This window comes from Peromyscus eremicus, chromosome 7 (genome assembly GCF_949786415.1).
Source record: "Peromyscus eremicus chromosome 7, PerEre_H2_v1, whole genome shotgun sequence".
Lineage (NCBI taxonomy): Eukaryota > Metazoa > Chordata > Mammalia > Rodentia > Cricetidae > Peromyscus > Peromyscus eremicus.
In genome coordinates, this window is record NC_081422.1 from 82,390,676 (window position 1) to 82,412,302 (window position 21,627).

Here is a 21,627-nt window from a genome sequence, read left to right on the forward strand (position 1 = left end):
GCTGGATCTGAGCTGAGGCTAGCTGTTTATATTATGAACACCAGGACAGTGGTAGAGACCCTGTCTCAAAAAAACCACAAGTTCAACCCTTGGCACTTACTACATAAGGAAAACTGGAGTTAGTTAAGTTAGAAGGGCAAGGTGGGCACTGTAGGCCACCCTGAACCTCAGCACTTGAGAGGCAGGTGGATGTGCTCAAGCCCAGCCTGGTCTGTAGGGAAACAAACCAAAAAAACCAAAACCAAAAAAAGAAGACAAAACACTATCAATGTGTTGTGTAACTTGTTAATGTCAGAGGGAAACCTGATAATAATGTGCACCTGTGAGGACAGCCCACCAACCTTGAAGCCTCAATTACCATGCAAATAGAAACACAAAGGGCAGTCAGGTTATCTGTTGGTGCAACCGAACAGTTTATTGCAGCATTCACAGTAAGCCCTGCTGGATGAGGAAATGTAGCTTGTAACAAATTTTACAAGTCACAAAATTGCTGAATTCTGTTCACTAGACAGATTGCCATAATCCTACTAGATTCTCATGAATCACTGCAAACTTCCACACAGCTTTAATTCCATCCACATCTTAAATCCAATAAAATTAAAGAATGAATATTTTCACTTATTACAAGAAATTCAACAACCCTTTTTAAGAAGCAGTGATCTCATGTTCTATCCATTAATAAAAATTAGTATCATAGTTGGCCTTATTGGCACAAAATCCCCAGCACTTGGGAGGCAAGATGGTTGAGTTCAAGGCCAGGGCTATGTAAAGACCTCATCTCAAAACCCCCTAGTCAATACTGTACACTTTCTTCTTTTGTCTGCCTTTTTTTGATGTTCACAACATCCAATTCTTATACGCCAGCAAAGCCTTGTGCCACTGTCCCTAGAAAAAGAAACACAGGGATTACAACACCACCAACACTAAAACTTAACACAACAGTGCCTTTGTAATGGTCTATCTCAGAAGCCAGATCCGTAATTTTAGTTTTTCAACAGGAATTCAGGTTCGGGATAGGATCATCATAGACTAGACCAAAGACGGTATGTTCAGCAAAACCAAAACAAAAAAGCCACTCACACTCATTCTCCCAGCAGCTCTAGGAACTTTACAGGCAGCTGGCATCTCTATGCGTTGGCAGTCACTGCTGGGAGAAAAAAGTACCACGACATACTTAAGTACATTAATTACATAAAAAGTGCTACGCTAGATTACTTCGTTCTTACATATTATAGTCGTTCTTCAGGTAACCATCTTTGAGATATAATTCATGATTGATTAGACTAATGTCTTAATAGCATAGCCACTCCAAATTAAAAAAGGCAAGCATAGGAGAAGGCATATGGATTAAGTCACATGACTACAAAATGGAGTAGCTGGTCAGCATTGTTTCAGAATTAAAATTGTGGAAGCTGTTGGCGCACATTTTACACTATGTTCTGTATAGGATAAAAATTAAAAATCTAGGCTCGATACACACCTTTTGAAATGAGAAAGAGTCAGGTCTTTAGCAAGTTACTTTCTGTTATGAATTCCCTCGGATGGTTTGGACCTCTTTCTTCCATCTAATGAAAAGAAGCAAAATTTTAAGCACCACACTACTTCCTATTGCCAAGGCAACAGTCTGCTCCTTCAATTAAAAAACTAAGCTGCATCACCCTTACCTGGGCATCTCTTTGCAACTGCTTTGAAGACCCAGAAAATGACGGCGTCATTGCTCCTGTGAAAGGATTGTGTAAACAGTCGACTCTGGACGATACCAGTACCTTCCGAACAGCACATAACTCATGAAACCTTCCTCCACAAATCCCGATGTGTCTGAACCCACCCATGCTGGGGTTGAGGAATCAGACCCCGGCGGCCATTAAGCTAGGCCGCCCAGCGACACTCTTCTGGGCCTACGCTCCAATCCTGCAGTCTCCCATTGCAGATGCGCATTTCCCCGAATAAGCTGGCAACAGCAAGCTAACCTCAAGCCTCCGAGGCTGTCCCACAAAACCGAAGCCTCCAATTTCTCCCTGCGCCATCCTATTCCGCTTGGTCATCCACCCACACCGCTCACTCACCTACAGATGAAGACAAAGCCTTGGGTTCCCGACGTAAAAGAACGAGCCGAGCCGCCCGCGGCTCCCTTTATAGCCTCCGCGGCGTGAGACCGAGGCTGCCCCTCCCTCTCGCACCCGATTGGCCGCGACGCCGTGCGGGGGCGTGGCCTTCCCCTGAGGCCCCGCGTGGGAGCGCGCGCGCCGCGGCTCTTTTCTTCCGGGCCATGCTGGGGCGTGGTGCGCGCCGCCCGCTCGTTCATTTCTGCGCGCATTCCCGCCGGCACGCTGCCACCCGTCTCTTCCGAGTCTGTCGGGCCGCTCGGCTCTACGTGGCGTGGGAGTGGCGCCAGAATTCAAACGAACAGCCGCAGTTGGAGGCGAGGTCACCGCCTGCTTCGAGCCAAGTCGGCTAGCACGGTCGGCGGCGGGGAGCGGCCTTGACTTGGCCGCGCAGGCGGCCTTTGCGCGCGGCCGCTGGAGGAGCCTGGCCGGTCCGGTGGCCGGTGCTGCGCTTGCTACCCAGCGGCGCCGCCGAACGGACCCTTGGCGTACAGATCTACGCGGGTGAAAACCGGAAAGCCCTGCGTTTATCCTTCGTGCACCCTGCCGGTACCGCAGGTCTGCAGCAGGCCACGCTGTCGCGTGCACGCCTGCTTAGGCACTCAGCCCTGTCCGGCCTTCCCCACCCCCACCCCTACCCCCGCCCCCGTTACCAGCCACTAGTGACAGTTATTCTGTGGCAATCCTGAGAAGTTAAGCACTCCATTTCACAGAGGAGGAAGCAGGTCAAAAGCCGTCAGTTGGCCTAAGGTCACACAGCTATCCTTTGCTATTTTTAAGTGTCTTCCTACTAAATTATAAATTTAAAAAGGAAAGAGAATAATTCAAACGTCAAACTTAAGATTCAAAAATAATGCTTCAGTAATTGGCATGTATGAGTGAATTATAGGTGCACATGCTACATTTGAAGTTTTCAGCATTTGGAAACTCGGCTCTTTATTTTGTAGCATTTTTCACTAATTAAAATCATGTGTGCATTTGTCATTAGTTCCTGTTACAGTGTGTGAGGAGCACCTCTGGTTTTGTGCATTTTTCTTTATTTGGCTTAAAGCAGAGCCTATGGTGAAGTCGGTGTCAGTAATTGTTAAATGAGTAAATGAATATGTGTGGTGCCTTTCAGAAAACTCGAATGATTGGACTCCAGCAAAAGGTAAGAGTAAAGATGAAATTTCTCCTTGGCGACAACATAATTACTAGTTTTATGTGCCCCCCCCCAATAATGTACATCGTAAACTTACGTATTCCTCACATTGCTTTTAAAACACCTGCGGTGGGGCTGGAGAGATGGCTCAGAGGTTAAGAGCACTGACTGCTCTTCCAGAGGTCCTGAGTTCAATTCCCAGCAACCACATGGTGGCTCACAACCATCTGTAATGAGATCTGGTGCCCTCTTCTGGCCTGCAGGCATACATGCAGGCAGAACACTGTATACATAATAAATAAATAAATAAAATCTTTAAAAAAAAAAAACAAAAACAAAAAAAAAAAACAAACACCTGCGGTATGTAAGGATATAGACAAGTATATATCCTTGTATGTAAGGATATAGACAAGTAAATGTCCTCACATCTCTGGCACTCTTCTCCCCAGTACTACTCCCAAGTAGTACTGGGAGTACTACTTGGGGGGAGTACTGGGAATACCACTATTAGCAATTTTTTGGAATTTTTTTTTTTTTTTTTTTTTTGGTTTTTCAAGACAGGGTTTCTCTGTGTAGCTTTGCGCCTTTCCTGGAACTCACTCTGTAGTCCAGGCTGGCCTCGAACTCACAGAGATCTGCCTGGCTCTGCCTCTCGAGTGCTGCGATTTAAGGCATGCAACAACACCACCCGGCTGAACAAACAGCTTAAGAATTAGTGTAACCAGGGCTGTCAAGATGGCTTGGTGAATAAAAGTCTTATCAGGAAAGCCTGGTGATTTCAGTTTGATCCTTGAAACCCATGTAGACATGGAAAGTGAGAACAAACTCCAAAAAGTTGTCCTCTGACTGTCATACATACATTGTGGCACGAATGCCCACCCACCCACCCACACATGCAATAGTAATGATAATACATGCAATTAATAATTAATTAGATAATTAATGCAATCATTTGGATAAGATATTGTGAGGGACATCACAATAGTATTAGCCATAGAAAGAAGGAAACCGATTTGTATATGTTAAGAACTTGTTATAGCATCTTGTGTTAGCTTCAAGTTAAGTGCTTTGTCTCTGGACTACATTTCCAGCCTGTGGTGTTAGTTTTGTGTTTTTAAATATATGTGCTCAGATGTGCACATGGACGTGGAGGCCTTAGGTGTTATCCCCATGAACACCACCCATTTCCTTTGAGAGGGGTCTCTTATTTTCCTGGAGCTCACAAATTTGGTTGAGATATGAGTCCTAGGGAGCCTCCTGTTTCCACCTCCCAGGGCCGAAATTAGAAGCACATGCTACAACTAGCATCATTTTTATGTGGTTCTGGGGATCAAACTCGGGTCTTGGGCTTGCAAAGCAAATGCTCTACCTATCAGACTAACTCCATAGCTCTGGTATTAGGTTGTTAGATCATTAGCTCAATGTAATCTTCAAAACGATTTTAGTATGTTTTTGTTTGGTTTGGTTTTTCAAGAGTTTCTCTGTGTAACAGCTGTAGCTGTCCTGGAACTCACTTCGTCAACCATGCTGGCCTGGCACTCACAGAGATCTACTTGCCTCTGCCTCCCCAGTGCTGGGATTCAAGGTGTGCACCACCATCACCTGGCTCTAGTATGTATTTTTAACCTTATGCGTTAGCTTTCATCACAGTAACAAGAGACTTTAGATTAGTGGTTCTCAACCTGTGGGTCTCTAACCCTTTGGCAAACCTCTTTCTCCAAAAATATTTGCGTTATGATTCATAACAGTAGCAATGAAAATAATTTTATGGTTGGGGGGTCACCACAACTTGAGCTGTATTAAAGGGTGGCTGCACTAGGAAGGTTGAGAGCCACTGGTTTAGATAATGATCTTCTGTGAAAAGAAAAGGCTTATTTTGGTTCATGGTTTGGAGGGTCTAGCCCATGACTGGATGGTCCATTGCTTTGGGCCTATTGCAAGGCTGGATGCTATGTTGGAATTGTATGACAGAGCAAAACCACTCACCTCATGGCCAGGAATGAAAGAGAAGAGAAAGAAACCAGAGCCCCAGAGTCTTCTTCAAGAGTATACCTCCACTGACCTAACAACCTGGTAGGTGCTTCTTAAATGCTGGTTAATGTTTATGGTCAACTTGACAGGATTTAGTATGACCCAAGAGCCATGCCTTTGGGTGTATTTGTGAGGATGTTTCCAGAGAAGTTGAACTGAGAAAAGATCACCCTGAATGTGGGTGGTGTCATCCCCTGGGGGGTGGGGGTGGGGGAGGCAGACAGAATAAAAGTGACAAAAGAGAAAGTGAGCTGGGCGCCAGCATTCATCCCTGTCTGTGGAAGGCTTGCGACCCGTTGGTTCACACTCCTGCTGCTACAGCTGGAGCCGTTTTTGCCAGCACTCTTTCTCCTCAATGGTGGAACGTGCCCTCAAAACACGAGCCAAAATAAATGGTACTTTGTCGCAGTAATGGAAAAGTACAACGACTGAATAACATGGCTGCTGTGAAGAATAAGTAAGAATGTGTGGCTTAAAAGGACAGGTGGGGGGCTGGAGAGATGGCTCAGAGGTTAAGAGCACTTACTGCTCTTCCAGAGGTCCTGAGTTCAATTCCCAGCAACCACATGGTGGCTCACAACCATCTGTAATGAGATCTGGTGCCCTCTTCTGGCCTGCAGACATACATGCTGTATACTAAATAAATAAATCTTTAAAAAAAAAAAAAAAAAAGGACAGGTGGATTGCCAGGTGGAGTGGCACAAGCCTTTAATTGCAGCACTTAGGAGGCAGAGGTAGGATGATCTCAGTGAGTCTGAGGCCAGCCTGATCTACAGAGTGAGATTCTGTGTCAAAAGTAAAATAAAATAAAAAAATAATTCCTGTCCAAAAAAAGTACAACCACTTTCCAGTACTGCCAACATGGGGACCAAAGCCTCTAACACATGGGGTTTTAGAAGACACCTAAGATCCAAGCTATTGTGTCTTGCTTTAAAAATGAGGAAGAAAATGCACTGAGATCTGAGTAAACTCTTATTTCCAAATGATTGTGATTCCAGACTCACAATCATGTCAGCCAAGCAGGCTATTGCTGAGGAAATGGTAGGATGTGATGGTGGACTGTAGGAGCAGAAAGGAGGCAGAGTGGACCCTAGTGGTGAAGAGAATGGCAGCCCCAGTGACTCATGGGAATTTGAGTTCAAGGACAAGAGGATGATGCAATTTTGCTTTTGTTAAATTAAAAAAAAATTATTTATTTGGATGTGTATGGGTGTTTGGTTGCTTTTGTGTCTGTGTGCCATGCATGTGCAGTGCCTACTGAGGCCAGAAAAGGGTGTCAGATCCCCTGGGACTGGAGTTACAGGTGGTTGTGAGCCACCACATGGGTGCTGGAAATTGAATCCAGGTCCACTGGAAGAGCAGCCAGTGCTCTTAACTGCTGAGCAACCTTCCCAGGTCCTTTTTATTAAATTTTAGATTTAATGTTTGGCTACTTTTGTCCAATGAGACATCAGAATTGTAAAACTGAATTCCAAGAGAAAAGTTGGGACCACAGAAAGGCTACTGGACAAATGCTGATTAGGATCTCTGGCTAAGGGCTAATATAATAGCAGCAGCCTGGGATTGGCACCACAGTGTATGCAGACATTTTACCATAGCCAGCCTTGGAAAACATAGCACCTATAATATAGGAAGATTGTTATATAATAAAAGATAAATAGCACTATTGCAGCTTTCAGTTAAATCACAGGAAAGTATGTACACCAAGCTAAGTATGATAAGCACAATTCATTTATTTCAAAGCAGAAAAATAATCTTAAAAATTCAAAAATCCTATCTTGTCAGTGTAGTGATCCCCTTTACCTCTGGTCTGAACTACCCAGCAAGGGCTAGGTTTTACAGCAAGACAGACAACTGGCAATCTTATGAAAATTAAAATCAAACAGAGTGAATAAACAATAAAGTCAATGAACTCAAGGAAAGAAACTGTCTCTTAACCACTGAGCCATCTCTCCAGCCCCGAGAAACTGTCTCATATTTGTGGAAACATTAAGGAGGCAGTTGGATACACGAGTCTGAAGTTCAGAGACGAGGTTGGGGCTTGAGTGTCACTGGCATAAGAAAGTAATTTAAAGCATGACAGGCGTGAGATCATCGGGGAAAGAATATAAATAGAGAACACGAGAAAGCCCAGTACAGGGGCCTGGAACACTAGAAACTTGAGAGTTCCAGTGGAGGATGAAAAGCTAGCCAAGGAGACCCCTAGAGGGGAAAATTGGAGAATGTGATTTTCCAGAATTGAAGAGTTTCAGTGAGAAGTAGGTCAACTGGGTTGAATGCTTCTAAAATGTTAAGTTTGATAATAGAAACAATAACTGGGGTTGGCAACATAAAGGCCGCTGGTGGCATCCCATGGTCTCAGTGGCACAGCAGTGAGGGTTGTTTATTTGAAGAGGGCTGTGGTAAGATGAAGGTGAGAAGGCAGATATGGATTAGCAGGTAGAGAGGAACGTAAGGCTAAAGGACTGCTTTTATAAGTGGGTGACACTAGACATGGACGTTGTGTGGCCTTATAAGGCAGGAAAGTGTGAAGGTATCAGGAGACAAATCTTTGACACAACAAGAACTCCTCCTCAGAATAGAAGTGAAGTCTTTGATCAGAGCAAGAACACTTCGTCTGTTAAAACAGAAGAGAGGGCAGGTGTTGGCAGGGGAAGTCCCGTGCAGCCTGTCCACCATCCGATGGCTATGTAAGAGTGTGCTTTGGCTGAGCATAGAACATTTTCTTTTTTGCACAGAGTCACGAAGTCCTCACAGGCTGTGCTGGAATATCACCGTGTTTGGCAATAACTTTCCCTGTTCCAGGGTGTGTGTGCACTTCTCTATTCTGCTTCAAGAATGTGTATTCTCCAGAGACCTACAGCCAAACATCAGGAGGAGCTCCAGGAACCCAAAGGAAGAGGGCGGGGAAGGATTGTAAGAGCCAGAGGGGTCAAGGAGAACACAGCCCACACAGTAGGCCCCTAGAGGCTCAGAGAGACTGAAGTGGCAATCCTGGAGCCTGCATGGGTCTGTGCTAGGCCCTCTGCGTATATGTTATGGTTGTGTAGCTTGGTGTTCTTGTGGGACTCCTAACAGTGGGAGTGGGGGTGTTTCTGACTCTTTTGCCTACTCTTAGAACCTTTTCCCTCCTACTGGATTGCTTCATCCAGCCTTGAAATGAGGGTATATGTCTAGTCTTACAGTAACTTATGCTGTGTTTGGTTGATATCCCTGGGAGGCCTGCTCTTTTCTGAAGGGAAACAGAGGAGGAATGGATCTGGAGGAGAGGGGAGGTGTTTGTGGGGAACTGGAAGGAGTGGAGGGAGGGGTAACTGCAGTTGGGATGCAATGTATGAGAGAATAATAATAATAATACAGAATGTGCATCTTCTAGCGCTTGGTCAATCCCACTGCTTTATCTGTCCCTGGTCAGAAGAAACAAGCTCATTTGGCCACGATCCAAGAGTAATACATGTAGATCATCACTCTGAGGCTGCTATATGGTAAGACCTGCTGGCCACGAGGGGACAATACTCACTGTTAACTAATCTCTATCTCCCTTATGTGGGGAAAGTAAGGTTCCATGTGAGCCATCACTTTCTTGGTGAACTTGACATCTATAATTTTTAGAGTGCATCACCTAACAGGTCTGCTACTCCTGTTGTTAGTTGATGAACAGTTTGGCACAGAAACAGAATCACCACAACACAGAGGACACACAGGTCTTATCATTCTAGCAAGCTCAGGGTGGTGCCAGTTCCCTGAGAAGGTGTCAGGCTGACCAAGTTGTCTTTTATCTGGTTGTACTGGGTAAATGGGATATAGACCACCTCTCTGTCAACAAGGGAAGAGAATGAAAATTCAAGAGGTAGCCTGGGCCTGGTGGTGCATGTCTTTAATTTCAGCTCTTGGGAAGGAGAGGCAGGTAGATCTCAGAGAGTTCAAAGCTAGCCTGGTCTACATAGAGAGTTCCAGGCCAGCCATGTCTACAGAGTGAGAAAAACCTGTCTCAAAAAACAAAACAAACACCCCAAACACAGCTATGACAAATGTAGCCTAGGCTTCAATCCTGATAAGGTCCAGGGACCTGTTTAACAAATGCATTTTGGGGAAGAAATCTAGGCCAGTATGTGGAATATATATATTTTTTACACTGAACATATGTCACTATGATTGGTTTAATAAATAAGCTGACTGGCCAATAGCTGAACAGTATGAGGTTGGGCAGCCAACTGAGAATGCTGGGAGTAAGAAAGGTGAAGTCAAGAGTTACTAGCAGACACAGAGAAAAGCAAGATGGGTATGTTGTACTGAGAAAAGGTACCAATCCACATGGCAAAGCATTGATAAAAAATATATGTTAATTGAAAATTTAAGAGATAGCTAGTAACAAGCCTGAGCTATTGGCCAAACATTTATAATTAGTATTAAGACCCTGAGTGTTTATTCCAGAGTGGCTGCCAGCACAGGAAAACTCCGCCTACACCAGTAGTCAGAGAAATATTGATAAAAATGAAACAAAAATTGCTGTCCTTGGAAGTATCTATAAATAAGAAAGAAGATCCCTGATTACTTAGTCAGTTTGGGTAGTGCAGATAGCATGTGTTTTATCTTGGATATTCTTTTGGCCCCATTAGTCAATATTGCCAAAAACATGACCACCTTTACAAGTGCCAAAGGTCATAAAACATGGAACAATACAGACTCTACTAATGGAGACTGCAGATTGATGTCAAATATGGTACACTTGGGAGGCTAAGACAAGAGGATTGCAAGTTCTGGGCATAGTGGCACACAGCTTTAATCTCAGCACTCAGAAGGCAGAGATAGGAGGATCTTTGTGAATTACAGCCCAGCCTGGTCTACATATCAAGTTCCAGGACTGCCAAGCTGCAAAGAGAGACTGTCTCAAAAACAAAACAAAACAAAACAAATAAATGAACAAACAATAACAAAAAAAGGATTGCAAGTTCAAGGTTGGCTTGGTATACGTAATGAGGGTTTGAATATGCAATGTCTCTCCACAATCTCATGTGTTGAGGTTCTGGCCCTCAGCTGTTGGTGCTATTGAGATGTGGAAGCACTAAGCTCACCAATGGGTATCCCACGTAGAGCTGAGTGGACTTTAAGGAGGAGGAAACTAGTCATAGGAAGGAGGTCACTGGCAGTGTACCTTTGAAGGATAGATATATCTTGTTCCTGCAAACACTTTCTGTCTCTATCTCTCTCTGTCTCTCTCTGTGTCTCTCTTTCTCTCTCTCTCTGCTTCCTGGCTGCCTTGAGGTGAGTGTCTTCTTCTACTATGTGCTCCACTGTGTGGATACTGTCCAGTTTAGGCCCAAGGCAATTAAGCCAACTGACCATGGACCAGATCATCTGAAATCATGAGCCCAAACAAATATTTCCTCCTCTTAAGTTGGCTTTCTCAGTTATATTGCCACAGCAACTTTTACTCAAATAAATTTGAGCAGGTAACAAGAGACTACTTCATCTGTACACAATACATTAATATGCTGGGGTGGTGATGGTGGTGCACACCTTTAATCCCAGCACTCAGGAGGCAGAGGCAGGAGGATCTCTGTGAGTTTGAGGCCTTCCTGGTCTACAAAGTGAGTTCTAGGACAGCCAGGGCTACACAGAGCAACTCTTGTCTTGAAAAACAAAAACCAAAACTTAAAAAAAATCCACCAAAAATCATTAATCATTAATACATAAATGACCTGAGGTATACAACCTTCAGATGGTAACTTTGCTTGCTATTGGGCCTTTCTGAAATAGAACAATCAACCATTGTGACCTTAAAGATCTATATGATGTTAAATCCAATGCTACCAATTAGTATATGGGCACTCATTCATTCTATTAATAAAAATATCTTAGCAAAACTATGTCATTAAACAAAATTTTACTACCAAGATATAGCTCAGCTGGGACCCCAAGAAATTAATCAATTCCATTAACAAATAGCTGTCTTGCTGAAGGGAACGACCAACCTACAGGGACTCTTCTTTTTCTTTGGCTAAATGGAACTCACGATTCAAAGATGTTTTAGCTGATGATATGGTTTGGTTCACAGATAGATCTTCAAATCTCAAGGTAATGGAGTCTAAAGCTCTATCTTCCCTAAGTGAGCTGGTTAATTTTATGTCAACTTGAACCAAGCTATAGTCATCTGGAAGGAGGGAACCCTAATTGAGAAAATGCATCCACAATGTCAGGTTGTAGGCAAGTCTGTAAGACATTTTCTTAACTAGTGATTGGTGAGGAGGGTCCAGCTCATTGTGGGTGGAGCCACCCCTGGGCTTGTGATCCTGGGTTCTAGAAGAAAGAAGACTGGGGAAGTCATGAGGAATAAGTCACTAAGCAGCACTCCTCTATGGCCTCTGCATCAGTGCCTTCCTCCAGCCCTGTTTGAGTTCCTGCCCTGATTTCCATCAATGATAAACAGTGATGTGGAGCTGTAAACCAAATAAACCCTTTCCTCTCCAAGTTGCTTTTGTCATGGTATTTCATCACAGCAACACCAACATAACTAAGATACTAAGCATGGCCAACTTCTGTCTGAAACCAGTCTAGTACATTCTGCCTCATGGTCCAAATGCTATATAACAATAGCAACTCCCAGTAGATATTTTATAGATATGAGCCTTACATATGTGCTAGTCATGTGGTTGATGATTAAGATTAATAAATAGACCATGAAACAAAACCTGTGGTAACACCTTGAAAACTGAAAATATACCCTTCATGTTGCAGCCCAGGACAAAGGATTATTCAAAAGGAAACATAAAATGAAACTCACAAATTGAGTTAGCAAGTGCTCAGATGGTCACAGTTGCCAGCTCAGTTCTCCATAGCATATGACATAAAAATCCACCCCATGCACAAAAGTAGACAAAATCATGAGGACTTAATGAGATATAACAGGCATGTGATTCCTGTTAGTAAGTCCCAGGCATGTGACATAGTAAAACCCAGAGTGTGATAACTGGGACATAGGTCTTATGTGAATGTGGCAATTGAACCTGGGAGCCTGACAAGTTACAGTCACAAAGATTTCAGTGGTGCTTCACGGACAAGCATAGACATTCCAGGTATGGAACTGTCATTCCAGTGCACCACGTTGATGTGGAAACCTGTAGGATTGCATCAAAGATCACTTCTGTCTTGCATTCAAATACCTAGTAGAATTCCAGTCGAGACCTGCATGCTCTTGACAGGTTACATAGCTATGGGCATTTTCTTGGGGCATTAAATGGTGTTCCATTTTGCTTTCTGTTGCTGAAACGAACACCACAACCTAAAGAAATTTGGAAAGAAAATTTATTTGTCTCACACTTCCATGTAAAAATCCATCACTGGTGGAAGCCAGGGCAGAGACTCAAACAGAAACTATGAAAGAACACTGTTTACTGGCTTACTCTCTGGCTTGTGCTCAACCCCCTGCCCCTTTCTATATTTGGTTTTTTGTTTTTGTTTTGTTTTTTCTTTTTTTCTCTTCCTTCCTTCCTTCCTTCCTTCCTTCCTTCCTTCCTTCCTTCCTTCCTTCCTTCCTTCCTTCCTGCCTTCCTCCCTCCTTCCCTCCCTCCCTCCCTTCCTTCCTTCCTTCCTTCCTTTCTTTTTCTTTTCTTTTTTTTTTTTTTGAGACAGGGTTTCTCTGTGTAACAGCTCTGGCTGTCCTGGAACTCACTCTGTAGACCAGGATGGCCTCAAACTCACAGAAATCCACCTGCCTCTCTGCCTCCCGAGCGCTGGGACCAAAGGCATGCGCCACAGCCCGGCCCTATGTTTGTTTTTTTGAGACAGGGTTTCTCTGTGTAGCCCTGGATGTCCTGGAACTTGATCTGCAGACCAGATTGGCCTCAAACTCAGAGATCTGCCTGTCTCTGCCTTCCAAGTGCTGGGACAAAAGGTGTGTACCACCATGGCCCAGTCCCACTTTCTCTAGTTGATCAATCCCTCATTGAAACTCTCTTCCCAGGTAATTCTAGGCTGTGTCAAGTTGACAGTTAAAACTAACCATCACACTATCTAAAATGTGAGAGTCAGAGGAAAGGAACAGCTTACTTCACCAAGATGGCCCCTAATTGATACTTGACAGGTGTCCACTGACATTCCCTTCTGCACATTGAGCAGTGCGATCTCAGCTGAGTTCTCAATAAGTAAGGGCCTTGAAATTGGGCAAAATTCTGTCATACTAAAAAAATGCTATGCTAGCTAAGTAAGGTAGCACATAGCTGTAATTCCCAGCACTTTGAAGGTAGAGGCAGAAACATCAGGAATTCAAGGCCAGTCTGTAGTGAGTTGAAGGCTTCAGCTATGTCTCAAATGAACAACAAATAACAAAAAAAACTCTAGCTAAACTGAAGAGGATATAGTTCAGTTGGTTGAGTGCTTGCCTAGCATGTATGAAGTGTTAGGTTTCATCCCCAGCGCTACATAAAATCTGGCATGTTGGTGCAGCTCTGTAATCCTAACACTCGAGAGGTAGAGGCAGAAGGATCTGAAGTTCTACATAACAAAATGTGTATGGATGTTTTGCCTGCATGTATGCATATGTACCACGAGCATGCCTGGTACTTTCAGAGACCAGAAGAGGATGTAAAACTGGAGTAACAGATGGTTGTGAGCCACCATGTGGGTGCTGAGAACTGAACCCATGTCCTCTGGAAGAGCAGCCAGTGCTCTTAACTACTGAGCCAACTCTCCACCCCTCACCACATGTAAGATACTTGGAGGAAACATCAGCATCTGGCTTCCCTGAACTGCTAAAGAATTATAGCAGACACTATTGTTCTTGACCTTTTCAGTGCAGATTCTGCATTTGCTCAAGAAGGTTTCCTAATTCTTACCTTTATGGTTTATGGTTTGTATGTATTGGAATCTTTTTATCTTATTGATATGGTTTCCCTTTATCGTTAGCCTTAGTTGCATAGTAAGTAAACTTCTGAATGATAGTCACTTACAAAAACCAATCTCTGTCTCATATGCCACAGAAACCCATTGTTTTGTCATCCAGGACTGCTGTGGTGGACTGTCTGTACTAGAAATTCAGACTTCCGTCTTTCTGCTATACCACCCTGGCATGTGGTTTGCACGATCTGGGCTGCATTATGAGTCTGTGTGTTCCTGTAGCTCTGGTCATTGTGTTCATCTTCCAGACAGCAGGAGAATGTGGAAAAACACTGAAGCATACATAAAAGGTCAATACTTCTCTTTTAAGAGGTATTCCCTAAAATCCTGCTCCAAAAGCTCTATTTAAATATCTCTAGCTGTAACTTAATCAAAAGGTCATGCTAAGATTCAAGGGAAGGAGAAAATGTCTTTTGTGGGGCACTTTGATGCCCCACCTATCCTGAGGGCAGGGAGTATCTAACCCATCCTTGGACAATGTCCTGGTCTGCTTTCTGTTGCTGGGATAAACATCATGACCAAAAGCAACTTGGGGAGGGAAGGCTTTTTTCAACTTAACAGTTTTATAGTCCGCCATGAGGGACATTAGGGCAGGAACTCAAGGCAGAACCTGGAGGTAAGAATTGACCAGAGACCGTGGAGAAATAGCTGCCTCTCTCTCTCTTTCTCAATATGTGTGTGTGTGTGTGTGTGTGTGTGTGTGTGTGTGTGTGTGTGTGTGTGTGTATGTGTGTGTAACCCGGGCCAACATGCCTACGGCCCACAGTGGGCTTAGATTAATCAGTAATCAAGAAGGCCACACAGACTTGCCTATGGACCAACCTGAGGGAAGCATTTTCTCAGTCGAGGTTCCTCTTCCCAAATGATTTTAGCTTGTGTCAAGTTGATTAAAAAACAAAGACAAAAACAAAAAACAAAACAAAACTAACCAGAATAGACAATTTCTGGAACCTGCCAAGCCCCAGGGTCTGTCTGAAAGCCTTGGATGTGTGAATGGTTGGCTCTGGGGTTTCCCTGGGGCTGGGAGAGTGACCACCCCTAAGGGTGGCTGGCTGGTGTCCAGAAAAGTGTGGAGCTTGGCAGCATCCCATGGTTATCCAAGCTACTTCCCTGCTTGTCGCCCTCTGTCAAACAGCCATGCCTCATTCTAAGACCAGGTCTGGCTGATCAAACTGTATTTGTTCTTTCTCAGCAGCCTAATGGCCCCAGTGCTGCCCCTTAAGGTCTCACAGTCTTCGGTGGTCAGAGAGATCGTTGATGTTCTGGTGCCCTCTCGTCTAGTTCTGGCAGAATTCTTCACCCAGAGCCTAGGTTGGGTTAAAGTCTGGTGGGTGGGCTGGATGCCTGCAAGGCTGGCAAATAGAGTCTCACCAGGTAGGACACTCTGGCATTGGCTTTGTAGCTGCTGTGGCAACGGCGCTGCAGATGGAGGGTCCACATCCCATTGACTGCTAGTGTCTCTGGGTTTTCATGATGCCAGTGGTCTGGGAGTGACAATGGGTGGGCTTGGCCTACTAGGCCTAGTCTCCATGGCTCCTTCTTGCAAAGAACTTTGCAAGCATGATGTTATTCAATCCCCTTCACAGCCCTGTGAAGTTGCTTTGATTAAACCATTTATGGATCACAAATTGAGGCTCCAAAAGTGAAATCACATGCATAAGTGACTCCTGTTCAGTTGGCCATCTTGGCTTAAGAGGACTCTCCGTGTCTCTTTCCCCCTAGGTCTTTACTCCTGACAGGGGCCCCCTGATGCATCCACGGTTGTAATCTGCATCCTAAGTCACGAGACCCCAGCATTCTGCAGTGACCTTCCGTGTCAGGGCACAGGGCCTTAGCAACCTGAGCTGGCCATGGCATCCCATAAACAGCGACTCCAGCAGGGGCTGTTCGTTTTTATCAAAGTCTTTCAGAGTCTGGTAGATGTCCTGTACTACACTCCTTCTCTAATGCTAAGTATTGAAGAATGGCAAAATTTTCATTAAGAAATTAAAAGCCAATAGCTAGTTATGTGTGGCTCTGCTTTCCTTCTACAGGAGTGTCCATTATCTTCTTCTTGAAAACAAGATGGCACACACCTTTAATCCCAGCACTCAAGAGGCAGAGGCAGGTGGGCCACTGTGAGTTTGAGGCCAGCTTGGTCAACAGAATGAATTCTAGGACAGTCAGAGCTACATAGTGAAATCCTGTCTCAAAAACCGAAAAACAAAACAAAAACCAAAAACACAAATAACAAACAAACAAACAAAAAACCCAACCCACTCAAAATAAACAAACAAAACAAAAAAACCAACTGTTGCCCCAGTTTCTTTTTTTCCCAGTCAAGTTGGTTTGGTTATTGTTTTTTTTTTTTTTTTTTGTGTGTGTGTGTGTGTGTGTTGTACTCAAACCCAGGCCTTCATAGCACACATGATAACCAACCAACCAACCTTCTTGAAGTAGCCACCCACATTCATAGGCTTCAGTTTCTTACCTCTTCAATCCCTAGCCTGTTCTAGGTTGGTTTCTACTTTATGCCTTCGTAGAAGCTGTGTTTATCAAACTAACTTCCTGGTTGGATTCATATTCCCCATTACCTACTTTGGCTTTCCTAGAACAGTTCTTGGTTCTACTAAATGTTATTTGAAAAATTGCCTAAGCATTTTTTTTTTAAACCAGAAATGTTCTTTTCTTCTCAGAAAGAAGGTGTCAATTACATAAAGTAATTCCATCCTGGACCAGGCTTGGAAGAAATTTATTTTGCAAAGGCAGCTGATTTTAAAAATCGAGGGATGATATGGGCCAAAACAAAAGAAACAATGACTGAAAGCCAAAGCAGACATCTGGAAAGAAAGAGTATGGCCTGGTGGGATGGAGTCCAGGGGGGAAGAATGGACAATGAAGGACCATGATGAACTATGACTAAATGTTTGCAGCCCCAGGAGAAGAGACTTGGTGCTTATGAAAGTGGGTGAAAGCCAACAGAAGTCTGAATAACGACCTTTTGATCTCTCTATGTATTATTAGGGAGTTGTAACTGAAAGATTATTTTATTTATTTTAAAAGTTTTATTTTTTCAGCTTTTTTTTTAGTACATTTAATTAAATCACTTTCCCTTTTCCCTTTCTTCCCTCCAGCCCCACTCATGTTCCTGCCTTACAACCTCTCCCATGTCCTCCATCTTACTCTCAAATTGATAGCTTCTTTTTCTTTGATTATTATTGTTCCACACACGTATTTATATAGATGCACAATATGCAAATACAGTCTACTGTTTTTGCTGTGTGTATATGGTTTCAGGGATAACCACTTTGCAGTAGATAACCAGTCTGGGCCTCACTCCCAGGATAGACTAATTCTCTCTCTCTAAGCAGTTATTAGTTGTCTGTAGTTGTTTGTCTCAGGGTGGGATCCTGTGAGATTTCCTTGCTTTGGTATGAGTATGTCTATCTTAGTCACTGTTCTATTGCTGTGAAGAGACACCATGACCGAGGCAACTCTTGTCAAAAAAAGAAAAAAAATAATAGAAGAAAGAAAAGAAAAAAAGCATTTAGCCAGCCGTGGTGGCGCACGCCTTTAATCCCAGCACTCGGGAGGCAGAGCCAGGTGGATCCCTGTGAGTTTGAGGCCAGCCTGGTCTACAGAGTGAGATCCAGGACAGGCACCAAAACTACACAGAGAAACACTGCCTAGAAAAACCAAAGGAAAAAAGCATTTAATTGGCGACTTGCTTACAGTTTCAGAGGGTTAGTTCATTGTCATGGCAGCAGCATAAGTGGTGTTGGAGCAGTAGCTGAGAGCTTTATATCCTAATCCACAGGCAGCAAGTAGAGAGGGGGAGGGAGAAGGGGGGGAGGGGATATTGTGCGTGGCATGGGCTTTTGAAGTGTCAAAGCCCACCCTTAGTGACACACATCCTCCAACAAGGCCACACCTCCTAGTCCTTCCCTTACAGCTCATCAACTGGGAGACTAAGCATGCAAATATATGAGCCTATGGGGATCAATGTCATTCAAACCACTACCATGTCTATTGTCACTGTCCAGGTCTTGTTTATGCAGCCATTTCTAGGAGAGGCAGCCTTATAGCAGATTTCCTGGTCTTCTGACTCTTAGAATCTGAAAGACGATTTTAGCTGCATATGGTGGCACATATCTGCAGTCTCAGCACTAGGAGACCTGAGGAAAAAGGACTGTGTTCAAGGCCACCTGGGCTGCACAGTGAAGCTCTGTCTCAAAACCTCCCAAAATTAATTATCTTAATCTCACTTTTATCCACATGCATCTGAAGAAAAAAAAATTTGTTTTTGTTTTTGTTTTTTGTTTTGTTTTTTGAAACAAGGTTTCTCTGTGTAGCTTTGGTGCCTGACCTGGATCTTGCTCTGTAGACTAGGCTGGCCTTGAACTCACAGAGATCCACCTGGCTCTGCCTCCCTAGTGCTGGGATTAAGGGCATGTAACACCACCAGCCGGCACATCTGAAGAAAAATTAAAAAAAAAAATTAGTGCTTTTACCACTTAGAAAATTTCTACTGAGTAACTCTGTGGATCTTTCTTTTGCAATTCTGTGACCTACCAGGATCTGGTGTCTGAAATCAAACTGCAGCAACGAGTGATTTATAGTCTTGAAGCTACTCTGTCAAGCTGAACTAAATGTAGCAAAGACTGAATTTCTCCATTTGAAGATAAAATGGTGGAATTCCCACTATTTAAAAATCTTTTTTTAGTTATCACCCTAGTGTGGCCTATAAACTAACTTTGCTTTTCCCCTCATTATTCCTAGTTTTCTCTTGCCTACTTACTAGCACATCTTTTTTTTATTTTTCTTCTCTCCTTCCCACCTCTTTTTTTTTTTTTTGAGCAGAGTAAATGTAGATTTATTAAGTAAAAGGAAGAATACCCATCTCATGTTTTTGTCATGAGACAGTTTCCAGTGGATGTTCGTGGACAATCTTTTACATCTTAGGCAGTCTCCAAAACATTAGCATTATCAGCACCGTGTAGTGGCTCACACTTGTAATCTTAGCATGGAGGTGGGGGTTGGGGAGCAGAAAACAGGACTGGCTGTTCAAGGGCAGCTATAGGGTGAATTACAGGTCAACCTGGAATGCTTAGCAAGATCTTGTCTCAAAAACAAACAAACAACACCAAACAACACCAAAAAACACAAAACAAAAACAAAAAAATGCAAAGAACTGCCCCAAACAACAAAAACTCTGAACTATCTAATGATTTACCTCATGTGTAATCTTAGCAAGTTCTTGGCTTTATTTAAGAAAGGTGCTGGCAATCTCTAATAATAAGAGTGGTAAAGTGATCTTACTTATCAGCAGAGTGACAAACTTATTACCAGAGCAGGGCATATGTACTAAGCAGCCTGTGGCATGGGCTCTGGAGCCCATAAAACAAGGTTTATTTGTCCAATCTTTTTTGGTTTTTCGAGACAGGGTTTCTCTGTGTAGCTTTGCGCCTTTTCTGGGACTCACTTGGTAGTCCAGGCTGGCCTCGAACTCACAGAGATCCGCCTGGCTCTGCCTCCCGAGTGCTGGGATTAAAGGCGTGCGCCACCACCGCCCGGCTATTTGTCCAATCTTAATCTGAGTAAGATGGGATAAAGAGAAAGCCAGAAGAGGCTTTCCCTTTTCCTGGTTTGCCCAGATGTGTGGGAGTCCACAGAGACTCTCTAGTGAGACTTTATTCAGGGTCAGAGAGTCTGAGCTTGCTTTACCCAGCAGGGCTGCATAATGGGTGATTTAACCAGGGGTGTGGTTACCAGGTGTTTGGAAGGGTCTGCACTTGGCTGTATGGTGTGCTTTGATCTTGCAACGGGGAGGTCTTTTGGGTGAGGCTGTTGGGTATTGACCCAGGCCCTCCCGAAGCTATCCTGTGTTTCTGTCTTTCTTCTCATAATCTAGGTCTCCTTTTCTTCTTTTCTTTTCTTTTCTTTTCTTTTCTTTTCTTTTCTTTTCTTTTCTTTTCTTTTCTTTTCTTTTTTTCTTTTCTTTTTTCTTCGAGACAGGGTTTCTCTGTGTAGTTTTGGTGCCTGGATCTCGCTCTGTGGACCAGGCTGGCCTCAAACTCACAGAGATCCTCCTGGCTTTACCTCCCGAGTGCTGGGATTAAAGTTGTATGCCACCGCCGCAGCCACCGCCCAGCTGAGATCACCTTTCTTTCTGATATTTTCTTATCCCTCTCTCCTCCACCTAAGAACGCTTCGAAAGGTGGGACTTGGACTCCCACACAGATGTTAGCAAACAGCTTTATGCACCTATTGATGTGGTCAAAATTTCTCTTGTCTCCATGTTTTTCCTATCACAAATGGACTGTATTCTCAAAATTATCAAAGTAAACTTCCTTTCCCTTAAAAAACTGAGAGGGAAAACAGGGGATCAGAAGAAAAGAAAAAGACTGTCCAATAACAAACAAAAGAATAAACGATCCAAGATAAAAGTATGAAGGGGGAAAATCATGAAAGTTTAAAAAAAGCTAATAAAGTAAAAATACCCCTAAAATTATAGTTTAAAAAAAAAGATGAACAAAGGGAATATACAAGGGGTGGGGAGAAAAACAAAAAAATATGAAATGTGGAACTGTTTTCTTTCTGAAAGCTGGGGAGGGTAGGCTGAATCTGTTTACTATGGTCTTTTTGGGTCTGAGCCTGTATAGGACAAGCATATGGTATCTGCCAGAAGTGCCTTCCCTTCATAATTTTCCTTCTTTGCATACCAGGGTTCTCTGCTGAATGCTCTTAGTTTTACAGCTATGAATTGGACTGATTCTCCTGCCCTTTAGAGTTGCCTCAGTTCCTGCCCTCAGGGTGGCTAATAGTCTACTTGGGAGGTTGGGAGGTGTCTCCTCGACACATTGGGATCGAGGAGAGCAACCACAGCACTGAGATCTGACCACTAAGCATCAACCACTTTGTTGAAGCAACGAACAGCTTTGGCTGTTAAGTATTCCTCTGGAGCCTCAGAATTCCTGGACTCCGTAACAGCTAACCTCAGGCAGAATGCTGGCTCCAGCATTTGATCCACCCACTGACCTCATTCTTTGGAGTTATTCTGTTGATGAGGTCAGTTCCTGGCCACTGAGGGTAGGTCTGTCTTTCCTGATAGACTTTACTGCCAGAGCTGAGCTTCCTGCTGCATGCAGTGTGTGCTTGTCAATGTCTAGCTTTCCTGATCCCTATACATGTCTCTTACCCAGGGGGCTGTGGCAGTTTAATTTAGGTGTCCTGACTTGTGATTATTCTCTGATTTCAGGCCTTTAAGTAAGTCAGTTTTAAACAATAAAATTCGTTGTGAGGATGGTACTTGGTCAATGCCCTGTAAGTTATATAGAGTAACTGAGAATTCTCTTTATTGATGATTCATCTTGCTGGATGAATCACTGACTCACCAAAACTTGTGACTGGATTTTAACTTGTGGGGACTGAAGGCTTTTCCTGAAAGTAACACTTCCAGTCTTTTACTGGGACCAT

The 21,627-nt window shown here is 43.6% G+C and overlaps 2 long non-coding RNA genes and 1 other non-coding gene across 5 annotated transcripts; 1 reads left to right on the forward strand and 2 right to left on the reverse strand.

The window, feature by feature from the left end:
• Window positions 1-389: 389 nt before the first annotated feature.
• On the reverse strand, window positions 390-1,195 carry LOC131914431 (uncharacterized). Of its 2 annotated transcripts, none has more exons than XR_009380134.1 (2): window positions 1,081-1,195; window positions 390-879 (listed from the first exon to the last, which is right to left on the reverse strand). It is a non-coding gene; the product is annotated as an uncharacterized LOC131914431 (long non-coding RNA). The 2 variants fall into 2 exon arrangements; XR_009380135.1 differs by having other exon boundaries at window positions 390-885.
• On the reverse strand, window positions 960-1,031 carry LOC131915744 (small nucleolar RNA SNORD50). The gene has a single exon (XR_009380400.1). It is a non-coding gene; the product is annotated as a small nucleolar RNA SNORD50 (small nucleolar RNA).
• Window positions 1,196-4,993: 3,798 nt separating the features above from the next.
• On the forward strand, window positions 4,994-17,232 carry LOC131915257 (uncharacterized). Of its 2 annotated transcripts, none has more exons than XR_009380306.1 (5): window positions 4,994-5,319; window positions 8,016-8,286; window positions 8,654-8,762; window positions 14,256-14,462; window positions 16,848-17,232. It is a non-coding gene; the product is annotated as an uncharacterized LOC131915257 (long non-coding RNA). The 2 variants fall into 2 exon arrangements; XR_009380307.1 differs by having other exon boundaries at window positions 8,016-8,193.
• Window positions 17,233-21,627: the final 4,395 nt, after the last annotated feature.